The sequence below is a fragment of the Bubalus bubalis genome, chromosome 5 (assembly GCF_019923935.1).
Source record: "Bubalus bubalis isolate 160015118507 breed Murrah chromosome 5, NDDB_SH_1, whole genome shotgun sequence".
NCBI lineage: Eukaryota > Metazoa > Chordata > Mammalia > Artiodactyla > Bovidae > Bubalus > Bubalus bubalis.
This window is the reverse complement of record NC_059161.1, coordinates 121,546,612-121,558,750: the sequence shown is the minus strand read 5'-3', so window position 1 is coordinate 121,558,750 and position 12,139 is coordinate 121,546,612. Positions and strand designations below refer to the sequence as shown.

General features: G+C 60.1%; 1 protein-coding gene across 1 annotated transcript in view; it reads right to left on the bottom strand.

Moving 5' to 3' along the window:
• Positions 1–12,139, bottom strand: part of DAGLA (diacylglycerol lipase alpha) — a 66,648-nt gene that overhangs the window by 35,304 nt on the left and 19,205 nt on the right. The window lies entirely within an intron of this gene.

Below are 12,139 nucleotides of genomic sequence, written 5' to 3'. Positions count from 1 at the left end.
CAGGGCTTAGAGAAGATGCTCCCAGAACGGTGAAAGGGACCTGCTGCCTCCTAGGCCCTCTGGGTCTGTCTGTGTTGGCTGCTGGAGCTTGACTAGTCTTGAAGGGTGGTCATCTGACTTGGAGGACTGACCTAAGGGAGGTTGGGCCCCCGGGCAGCCTGCAGGGCGAGTGCTGGCCCCCAGAGGCTCAGTCCCAGCTGGGGCAGGCTCACCAGGGGCCGCCCTCTGGCCTATGTGTGCTGGCAGACGCCTCCTGCCCTCTTTATCTCTGTCCAGGGCACGGGCTCCAGGGGTGGTGGAATCCTGGCACGGCCACTACTGCTCAGCTGTGTGGCTTGTTGGGGAGCTCGTTAACCTCCCTCTGGCTTGTGAGACTTAAACAGGGAGCACCCGCAGAGGGAGGGGCGCGGCACGCAGTAACCAATCATCTCCCGAGGTTGCGGGGCGGTTCCGGGTGATGGAGGAGAGCTCCGCCCAGCGCGAGTTGGGGACTCAGCCCTTCTGCGCCCTCCAGCATTTGTCAGTTGCCTATCGAGTCTTGGGCCTCCTCTAAGCCCTCTGTGCACATAACTCACTCAGTCCTCATTGGAGGCACTGCTATTACCGTATTTTACAGATGAAGTGATTTGCCCCGGGTCACATAGCCTAGTTCCACAGCCCGTGTCTTAACCGCCACTTCAGAGGAGCAGGATCCAATTAAATGCGTTTCTGAACCCTGGGAGCGGGCTACTCATGTTCCCCCACCTGGTGGAGGGAGGCGCCAGGGCCTTGGGGACCACAACCCACTCTCTGGGTCTTCCTCTGGCTCCAGACTCCTGGTCCCACCACTAGGGAGAGACTGTGAGCATCCACCCCATTCCCAGACGAGAACTGAGGCCGAGGAGAGGCTGCTCCACGGGCTGCCTGCAGGTGGGTGGGCCCAGAGCTAGAAACTTTGTGTGTCCCCTTACTCCAGCCTCATCAGGCTGCAGGGCTGGGATTTCAAAGCAGCCTCCTGGAGTTACTTCAAAGGAAACAATGTCTCTGCCCCTCGGTCTGATTCCTGCTTGCCCTTGGAGTCCCTCTGCCTCCCAGGTGTGAGGGTCCCGCAGAAGCTGGCTCCAAGAGGCGAGGGGCGGGGGAGGGCAGCGAGGGAGGCAACAGAGAGTGAACACGCCTGAGCGGGCCGCCCGACTGGGCCCGGGTGTGCGCAACCGGAGTCCGGGGCCCGAAAGCTGTTGCTTTTCACACGTCAGCTGTGCCGGAGCAGAAGGCAGAGGCGAGCCTGCCCAGGGCTGGGGACGGATTTCGGCAAGAAATGGGTCCTCACACGCCCAGGCCCTTGGACGAAACTGGTGCCTGGTGAGGCCTGCGGCGGGGCAGTGGCGGGGACGCTGCTGTCTCTACTCCCACCCCACGCCGCACCGCCCCCCAACCAGGGTCTCAGGCTCATGAGCACCTTTCCTGCACCGCCACCCCCCACAACCAGGGCAGCCTTGAAGGACCCGGGGAGGTGCCTCCTACTCCCCTCACTAGGAGCCTGTGGGTAGGCAGGACTGTTTTCATGTCACAGATGGGGAAACTGAGGTTCCGAGGGGCCTACTGAGCGAGGGGCCAAGTCAGGCTTTGAAGCCCGACCTCCCTGCGGTGTCCTCTCCACACCCACGAGCATCCATGTGTTACTCACTCAGTCGTGTCCGACTTTGCAACCCCATGGACTGTAGCCTACCAGGCTCCTCTGTTCGTGGAATTTTCCAGGCAAGAATACGGGAGTGGGTTGCCATTTCCTTCTCTAGGGGATCTTCCTGGCCTAGGGATCGAACCTGGGTCTTCTGCATTGCAGGCAGATTCTTTACCATCTGAGCCACCAGGGAAGCCCACGAGCATCCGTGGTGCCTCACAAACCAGCACTCTGGGGCTTGGGCACAGAGTTCAGGGAAGAGGATGAAAAGAAGCAGCCCCACTTACTGGGGGCCACACCTACAGTTGCTGGGCTGGGCCTGGAGATGGCGCCAGCCATTATTCTACCACCAGTTATTAAAAAAAAAAAATTCTTACATAGCGTTTCCTACATGCCAGGTACAGTAGTGAGCAGTTCATAGGTATCGCCTACTTTAATTTCATCTTTCTAGCAACCCTGTGCGGAGAAAGCGATGGCACCCCACTCCAGTACTCTTGCCTGGAAAATCCCATGGACGGAGGAGCCTGGTAGGCTGCAGTCCATGGGGTCGCGAAGAGTCGGACAGGACTGAGCGACTTCCCTTTCACTTTTCACTTTCATGCATTGGAGAAGGAAATGGCAACCCACTCCAGGGTTCTTGCCTGGAGAATCCCAGGGACAGGGGAGCTTGGTGGGCTGCTGTCCATGGGGATGCACAGAGTCGGACATGACTGAAGTGACTTAGCAGCAGCAGCAGCAGCAGCAACCCTATGAGCTATGTGTTATTGTCAACCCCATTTTACAGATGAAGAAACGGGCCCAGAGAAGTTAGGTCCCTTGCCCAAGGTCACTCAGCTAGTGAGAGCCGGGCCGTGAGCTTCCAGTCTGTGCCCTTGGCCCCTCCCGATGAGTCCTCATCAGGGCTCTGTTTAGTACAGAGGTTCCAGCTTCTCATTCTCACGCTAATTATTTTCCACTCGTCTACAACAAGCAGAATTTGCCATCTGCCACAGGCCCTGTCACTGACACCAGCCAACTCCCTGGGAATCAACTGAGGCCTTTCGTTTCCTGCTAGTTGTTCTGGGAGGGAAGCTGGCTGCTGGGGGATGAGTTGGGGGGGCCGCTGCCCCGAGAGGTAGCAGGATGTGCTCCCCCTCACCCCTCCACCCCTCCTTACCCGGGGCATGGCAGTCAGGCCGGGCCCTCCTTCCACCCTGCAGTCTTCCCTGGTCCTCTCTTCCAGCTTTGTCCCGAGCCAGAATGGACTTGTTTTGGAGAGCAGAAGAGAGTCCCCTCTGGCCAGTCCAGGTTTTGTTTCTCCATTCTTCCCTGGAGACGGTTTCTGTTCTTGAAACTAGGAATGGCCTTTGTCCCACACTCATTCTGGGCCCCAGGGCTGAGGTTCCCTGGGGCGGCCCAGAGAGGCTGGGCTCTGGTCTGCCAGCCCCTGGCCAGTTCCTCCCGCCTGTCTGTGCATGCAGGCAGGCGCCCATCCCAGGTTTGCTTCTATTTAGGCAGAGTCTTTCCTGCGCTGCCCCTGTGGTAGTGCCACGTCCCCCTTCCCCTGGGACCCGCAGTCTCAAATGCGAACACCTGGAGGGTAAGGGCTCCTCCAAGGAGCCCACCGCTGGCTTCCCTCCAGCCCTGAGGTGGGACAGCCCTGAGTTTGCATCTTGGTTCTGTTACTGCTAGGCGTCTGTGACCTCCATTTCTCTGAGCCCCTGTTTTTTCATCTGCAGGAGAGGACAACGAAGGACTCCCCGCTTCACCGGGAGTCGTGAGGAGTACATGAAATAACGCATCGAAAGCACTCAGCGCCTGGCAAGTGTTCGTTGCCACCATCATTATTTATCCATCATCTTCTCCTGAGAGTGCTTAGACCTCATCCTCATGGCCCAAGTCCCTCACCGCCCAAGCTGTGGCAGGGCCACTGATCTCTGCGAGCAAGTCAGGCTTCCGGCACAGAAAGGCCCTGCTCCCCACCCCTGGGCACCAGGCTGACCCATGCCTGCCCTCACCCGTGCCAGCCTACAGGATGCCCTGACCCACCTTCTTGGGCAGGGATGGCAGGAGTCCCACCTGCCCTGGCTGAGGCCTCACCGGCCCTGCCTCCTTAACCCCGGATGAGCCACGGAGATGAGAATCACCATCCCACGGCTCAGCTCGGACGGGGGAGCTCTGGCCCAAGGCCACTCCGTGCTCCTGCAGATGCCCTGTCATCTGTCTGTCTCAGAGGTTCAGTGCGTCCCCTGTAGGCCCCTTCCCAGCCCAGACTCTGGATGCCCCGAGGGGCAGAGGCCCACCGCTCATGCCAATGTGCCCACTCCAGCGTCCTGCTAGCAGTGCCCCCTGTGGACCCCCCGGCCCCTCCCCTCCCCCAGGGCCTCTGCTCTCTGGCGAGCACCAGTCGCTGGGAACCCCACCAGGCAGTTCATCTGCAGCACTCTGGCCGGGCTTCCCAGAGCTTCTGAGAAGAGACTCCCTGTTTTAGGTGCTGGCGACACCTCCGAGAGGATTTCGCACCCTCCTCTTCATGAGGAGCCCCCTAGCAAGGTCGTTAATGAGTCTGCTAAGTGGGCACACCTCGCCTGACACCTTCCTGCCAGGAACCCCGCCCTCACACCCCGCATACCCTGTGCCACCACGGTCCTATTGCGCCTGCCTCTGCAGCCTGTACTGGGGGGCTCCCGACTCCGGGGGTGGGGGCTGCATGGGCTATGGAGGATCCGCAGAGGGGGGCCACCTCCCCGGGCAGCACGGCCATCTAGGGCACAGCCCTGTGCTCGGCTATCAAGTTTCACGTCAACCATTCCCTGGGCATCGCAGAAGTGGGCAGGGATCGAGTGACTGCGTAACACAAGCTCTCTCCCAGGGGACGAGGTCTGCAGAGTCCCCCTGTACCACAGGAGCATCGCTGGAGGTGGCAGGTGCTGCTTTCATGGGCCCCGGGGCCTCGGCCCAGGCCCAGCCCCTCTGCCCTCCTCGCCTGTGCCCAGCGAGTGGATGGCAGCGCTCTCTGAAGTGGGTTTCTCAGGCACCCCCAGATGAGGGGAGGGGGTCACGGCAGGCTGGGGCTTGCAGGCTATGCTGGTCAGAGTGGCTCCTAGCTTTTTTACCCACTGGGGCTCCTTGTGACATTGTGTTTGAGCTAAATGGTCTCAGGGCTTAAAAACATTTGAGAACCCCCTCGAAACAGCCTGACCTCTCAGGTAGGTCCACTCTGGCCTTGGCTTTTAGAGTTCTACTTGCTGTTTGGGTTCAGGAGAGAGCCTGGGGCCTCCACCCAGGGGTCTAGGCTAATTCAACCATCACTCGTGTCTGCCTGGCCTGCACCACAAGGAGCCGAAAGAAACGGTGGCCCACCCAGGTGCTTGGAGACTCCCCCCGGCCCCGTCACACCTCCTTGGGCACAGCAAAGCCAGGCCCAAGCACGTGACCCCAGGTCTCCAGGGAGGGCTGGGGGCTCCGAAGGCCACTGGGTGGAGAATAGCGTAGACCTGCCTTGTGTTCCAGTGTCTCTGTCCACTCAGGTGTGCACCGAGCCATGACCTTCAACATCAGGACGAATCAACCACTGCTTTCTCCTCCTCGGTAAAGCGGGGCTGGCAATGACAGTGGCTCCCCCGTGGGAGATGACAAAGCGGGTTCCAAGTTGTGAAGTGCTGAGAGCTGGGTCCTGCATACGGGGGATGCTGGGTAGCATTGGCTACACACACACACATCTGTTTACAGTTTTAACTAAATCAACCCCCTCCTCACAAGTGCATTAAGACTCCTAAATTCCCCCTTGTTGTTACTGTTTAGTTGCTAAGTTGTGTCTGACTCTTTGGACCCAGTGGACTATAACCTGCCAGGCTCCTCTGTAGATGGGACTTTCCAGGCAAGAATACTGGAGTGGGTTGCCATTTCCTTCTCCTGGATCTTTCCCACCCAGGGAGCAAGGCCACATCTCCTGCATTGCAGGCAGATTCTTTACCACTGAGCCACCAAGGAAGCCCCTAAATTCCTCTCAAATAAGATGACAACGCCCAATCATTAGCTATCGAGCTCTGCACCAACCAGACCCTCCAGCCCTGCTGTTGGGCAAGCCCGTTCCCTGCACCCATGTCCCTCTCCTGCTCATCAGTGGAGTGCCCCCTGCCTGGTGCTTCCTTCTCTCCGGACACCCGCTCACTTCTCAGGGTCCTCCCTGGCGAAACCTGGGGCCCATATAGTCGGCCTTAAGCCTCAGTCCTGGTTGGTCAGCCCACAGCTGATCAGTGAAGTTGCAGCCCACCATCCTGTAGGCTCCGGGCCCTCCTGCCTCACCTTGTCTGTTACACTGGAGGCCCCCCAAAAGGTAATCCTGGCCTCCCCCTTCTTCTCCCCCCGGGCTAGGGGATGGGCCCAGTGGCTCAGGGCAACATAGACTGGAAATGGTAGCGGGGGGCACTGGCCTCCACAATGGGAGTGACTCCATCAGGCCCCAAATAGAGGTCAGCCTTCTGCCTCCTCAGGCCTGGGCGGGACCCAAGGGCCAGCTCTGTATCTGGGCATGTGAGGCCTGGGAGAGAGCAGGGCCCAACCTGGGCTCCAGAGTAGGGTGTCACTTTTCTCCCCAGAGGACTCACCCTCAGGGCCTGGGGCCCCAGGCTCATCACACTGTCACTCCTGGGGCTTCGGCTTCCAGGCCTGCTCCCTGGGGTGGAAGGAGGTGGAGCCTGGGTGTGGAAGGAGGAACAGCCCTGGTGACTGCACACAGCACCGCTGCCCACCGTTCCTGCCCCCAGTGGCACTCCATGGCCATTTTGCAAGGTCGCGGCAGGGAGGTGACAGGCATTTGGCGGGGTCTCCGCCCCGTCAACCTGGGGCAGGCACCCGTGGCCCCATTAACTGCCCGCCACCAGCAGGGACGCACCTGGCAGCCCCAGGGAGGTTGGCAAAGCTGCCGGTGACTCCAGGGCCCAGACCTTTCAACCAGAGCTGATGGCACCACGGAGACAGGCTGGCAGGGCCGGGCACTGAGTGCTATAATGGGATGCCCACCTGGGGCCCAGGAGACAGACCTGGGCCAGACCGACTGGGGCCGAGGCTCCTGCTAGGCGGAGAGTGGCACTGTGTCCCGCCGGGGCTCGGGGAGGAGGGTGACCAGGCCTGTTTCCTCAGCAGGCCCAGCCCTTCGCTGCTCGCCCAGGAAGCCTCTGGAGTCGGGGGTGGTGGTGGGGGAGTCGGTGAGAGCTAGGGGACCGGAGGAGGTGGCCTGCGTCACGGCGCCTGCTGACTGCCCCACCCTCGGTGGCCGCTGGCTGCTATAAATATGGCTCCTGCCTCCGATGGTGCAGGAGGTGACCTAGAATTGTGGGCTCTGGGGCCTCCTGGGCGCCCCTCCCCGCCAGCATCAGATGCGGCAGCCTGACCAGAATGTCCTTGCAGCCTGAGAGCCCACCCCCACAGTGAGCACAGCCCCGACCGGGGCTGGGGAGACCCCAGCAGTGAGGGGGACGAGGGCTGCGGCTTCCCACCCCCAGTCTCCCACCACCATTCTTTCTACCACTTGACAGCAAGCGCCAGGGATGCCAGGTCCCCCGAGACTGAAGACCTGCCCAGTCTGCAGAGGAGACAGGTGGGAGGCCCGAGACCACCCACTGCAGCCTCCACCCTAAAGCCCAAGGGCAAAAGCCCCAAGGCCATTTGTTCCAGGCCCCCCGCCCCTCCCTCAATCCACGGTTCCTCGGCAACGCCACCTAGCCTACAAACCTGCTGTGGCCCGGAAACCACCCTGGACAGACTCGACTGTGACTGTCCTCCGTCCAGTCGGTGGCAGGCATCTGAATGAGCCCGTCCCCCTCAAGGGACCCCAGGCAGGCCCAGGCCCCAAACCCCAGGGCTGGGAGCAGAGGACACAGCGTGGCCCCAGACCTGGCTGTTTCGAGGTCCCCCCCAACCTCCAGATGTGGCCAGTTTGATTCCAGACTCCCTGGCTCAGGGCAGCGCTGGGACCTAAGAGGAGAGGAAGCCAGGATCAGCCCCAGGGGTGGGGCCCCAGGGTGTGAACACAGGAACCTAAATATTAATTTCCCGCACACAGCCATCCTCCACCCTCCAACACACAATCAGAGAGCCCACTACGTGCCAAGGGGCCACGGCAGTAAGTAAAGGCCCAGGTGGAGCCAGCCCTCAAGGATCCGACAGGCCAGAAAGGAAAGACAGGCTGGAAGCTAATCTTCACATACGATTGTGAAAAATTCTACGACTTGTGCTCAGAAGAGGGGTCCTCATCGGAGCCCCAGCAAAGATCTGAGGGGCAGCTGCCTTAAGAATTGGGAGCAAGAGCTGAGATCTGAAGGATAAGGCAGAGTAACGTGGCCACATGGAGAGGGCAGCAGGTCCATGTGCAGGCGGGCGGTGGAGGGGATGGAGCCTGGAACATGGAGCGAAGACCAGAACCAGCCAGATGGGAGCAGAGGGGAGGGACACGCTGGAGAGGCTCCTGGGGTCTTGTGAGCCAGCTTCATCCTGGAGCTGGGTGGGAAGCTCCAGGCCAAGGCTGGTGATGGGGGAGAGGGGTGGGGGACCATAGATGCAGCAGATGGCGGTGACCGACAGGCTGGGTGCTGCCAAGGATGCCCCGGCCCGATGATGGTGCCCCTGGACAGGCCGAGGGGCCGACACTGCATCAGCCCTCAGAGCCTTGAGCCACCACCCGGGGCTGCCTGCCTGGAGCACTTCCTGCCCAGTCTCTTCCTGCAGGCAGGGGAGGATGGACCACGCCTGGCTCCACCCACTCCTGGGGGAACCCACTCCCCAGTCTCAGCTCTTCTGTCCAGTCCTGCCCTCAGGGGGTGCGGCAGGCCAGGGTGTTTGTCCAGCAGGCACCCACTCAGGGGTGGTCCCTGGGCTCCACTCCCACAGCCGAGAGACCCCCATAATGAGCCTGAGGCTAGAGGCATTCCTCCTTCCGTGCTCATCTCCTAACTCTTCCGGCCACTGGCTCCGACCACAAATGCCACCGCACGGGGGACGGGGTGTGTGCTTCACTAAAGCAGGGAAACAGGCTTGGAGAGAGGATGTCTCTGCCAGTCAACCAGCCTCCCCCCGCCCCCACACCCCATTTCCAGTCTCTGTGCAGAGCTCATCACACGTGGAAAACACTCTCCTTCCTCTGCCGGCCGCCCTGCCCTCACCTCCACGCTGCCCTTGCTCACCATGCCCCAGGCACGTGGGCTTTCTCTCTGTCCCTCAGACAGCCAGGCGTGTCCTGTCTCCTGGACGCGCCACCACCCCCCCCACCCCCCACCCCCGCCCACCCCATCATTCCGATCCCAGCTCACGCATCCCTCCTCCCGCCTTTCTGCCCAGCCTCAGGGCAGCCCGAAGGCCCTCTCCATCACATTACCATTTTATTTCCCTCTCAGCACTTTCCACCATCTAACCCTCTCTGGTTTATTCCTGTGTTGACGTGTTTACTATCTAAGCGGCAACCCACTCCGATATTCTTGCCTGGAGAATACCATGGACAGAGGAGCCTGGCGGGCTGCAGTCCTTAGGGTCACACAGTCGGAACATGACTGAAGTGACTTAGCACGCACATTACGGTCTAAGTCTCCCCACCAGGATGTGGCTCCTGGGCAGGGGCCTTGTCTGTCTCCTTCCCTGGTGTGTCCCCAGCCCTCAGCAAAGGGCCTGGCAGGTGGCACATCTAAGCACAGCCTTGGGGAATCCAGTGCAGAGTGGAGCCCAGAACCCAGGCTCCTGATTTCCACCACGGGCTCTTCCCATTCTACCCACTGGCCATGTGCCTTGAGTCCCAGCTCGGGCCTGGAGGAAAGGGAATGCCTGGAGAATGACTCCCCTCTCAGAGCCTCAGTGATCTCCCATTTGGGGCTTCCCAGGTGGTACAGCAATGGCACCCCACTCCAGTCCTCTTGCCTGGAAAATCCCATGGACGGAGGGGCCTGGTAGGCTGTAGTCCATGAAGTCGCTGAGAGTTGGACACGACTGAGCAAGCGACTTCACTTTCACTTTTCACTTTTATGCATTGCAGAAGGAAATGGCAACCCACTCCAGTGTTCTTGCCTGGAGAATCCCAGGGACAGAGGAGCCTGGTAGGAGGCTGTCTATGGGGTTGCACAGAGTTGGACACGACTGAAGCGACTTAGCAGCAGCAGCAGCAGGTAGTACAGCTGATAAAGAACCCCTTCCCAATGCAGGAGACACAAGAGACACAGGTTTGATCCCAGGGTTGGGAAGATCCCCTGGAGAAGGAAATGGCAACCCACTCCAGTATTATTGCCTGGAGAATTTCATGGACAGAGCCCAGCAGGCTACAGTCCACATGGTCACAGACAGTCAGACACGACTCAGCACACAATGCATAGGATCTCCCGTTTTCCCAGGACTCACTTTTTTATTCCCCCTGAATGTTCACCTGCCAAGGGCCTTCAGCCTCTGCTTTGCTGAGGAAAGATGCTGAAATATTGATACCACTGCATGGCTGCCCTGGGCGGGAGATGGGCCGGGAATGACCATTCTAGGCCCAGTGTTTTAGATCAATCAGAACCAATGCCAAAACCCAGGCCATCGGTGACTTGCCCATGACTGCGGAGCCTCGAAGCCTCTTGCCTCTCCAGACAATGGCCACAGGAACAGTGGCTGCCTCCTGGGCGGGGGCCTGGGAGCAGGGGAGACCAGAGATGACCAGGGAAAGGGCCTGCCCTGCAGATCCTCATTCCGCCTCCTCCCTGTGACCCTCATCTGCTCTCTGCCAACTTCCTAGGAATGCGAGAACAAACAAGACAGAGCGGAGGCTTCTTAGAAGGAAAGCACTATAAAAAGCCTCACAATATGATTACTTCCCTTTAAGACAGAACCCTGGGCTTTGACACCCCCGCCCCCGTGGGGCCGCATCGGGATTCTCCCAGCATCCCCCCTCATCCTGCACAATTGGGAGACTGAGACCGGAGGCCGAGGGCAGGCCCAGCGGGAGACACGCCCCAGTGTCCCCCTGCTAGACGCAGAGAGCCAAACCGGGTCTGGACGGCGCGCAGGCTGGGTCTTGGCCCTGTGGCTGGCTCTGTGCAGCCCTCCCACCCTTGGCATCTGGTGTCCTCTCCACTCTTCTGGGCCTTGGGAGGACACATGAGATCACATCTGGGAAGTGTTTGGAGCTCCTCAGAGAAAAAAAGCCAGAGGGATCCAAAGTGGGATGGATTATGTATCAGTGGGCTCATTTATTAGCACTTTGGTTTAGGTCAGGGGCAGAAGGGGCAGACGCATGGGGTTCACTGTCAGAGAACCCAGGCTTCTACTACCTGTGGGCAAGTTGCATCCTCTCGGGGCTCTGATTCCTATAAAAGGGAGAGGGGGACATAAGATCTGAGTGATGCTGGTTAAAGTACAGCCTGCAAACAGGGACTGCCAGGGTACCAGCCTCACAGTGTTCCCATGGAGGTGACAGTCGAGGGCTTGGCAAGAGACCGTGTGAAAATGATGTACGTTAGGGAGCATCCTTCTGCTGGGGAAGTTGAGTCATAGATGAAAGGCCTGAGGATGGGGCTGTCTGCAACGCCACTCGAGCTTGCAGACCCTGTGTCCATCCCCAGGCAGAAACCAACATGGACCAGCAGCAGGAGAGAAGGCTGAGCAGGGCCTGGCAGCCTCTGTGACTTAAATCACAACCTCAGAGGACTAGCACTCCCCTCTTCCACGTCGGTCCTGATCCCCAGATAAGAGGTGGTGGTGGAGACACCAGGCTGCCTCCCTGGCCCCAGCACACACAGCCAGCTCGCCCAGGGCCAGTATGGGAGTGACCGGACCCAGCACACAGCCGCGCCCACCTGGGAAGACCATCCCCAACTTGAGCTAGGACGCGCTCCTGGCTGCCCATTGTGTAGAGAGTTCTTTGCCCACAGTGGGTGCAGTCCAGCCACTTGGTGACAGCCTGCTGGTCCTCACGGCTTGTCTGGCAGGCACCAAGGGGTGGAGTGACCACGGGCCACAGCAGTGGGCTTGCTAAAGGCCACAGTGCAAAGCAAGGTGGGCACCCCGTGGTGGGGCAAGATCCCTCATTCTCCCAGGACCCGAGCCACAGGCAGGACTTCAGGGAGCGGGGTGCCGGCTCCCTGTCCAGCTCATTTAGGCCTCTCCCTAGGGTCCCAGCTTCAGGGGAGAAACGGCTACTTCTCCACTGGGACGCCAGACCCTCCCAGCTTCTGTTTACCTAATCTGTTCCCCTTGGTCCCAAAGATCCAACCTGTGACTTCAGGGAGCCACCAACACATTCCCGTCGGTGAATGCCACTCTCAGGAGGAGAGGTGGGGCGGGGGGTGGTGGGCCGGGCCCAGGCCCAGGACCAGGGAAGTTTCTGGTTCTGATTTATCTGAAAGGAGGTGAGGCCAGAGCAGGGCAGGCCTGAATCAAGGCAGAGTCTCCTCGCTGGGAGGGAAAGCAAGGCCGTGGACAGGCGCAGCTGCCCCAGGAAAAGAAGGGACAGAGGTGTCCGGTGGGATGCTCCCAGCTTAG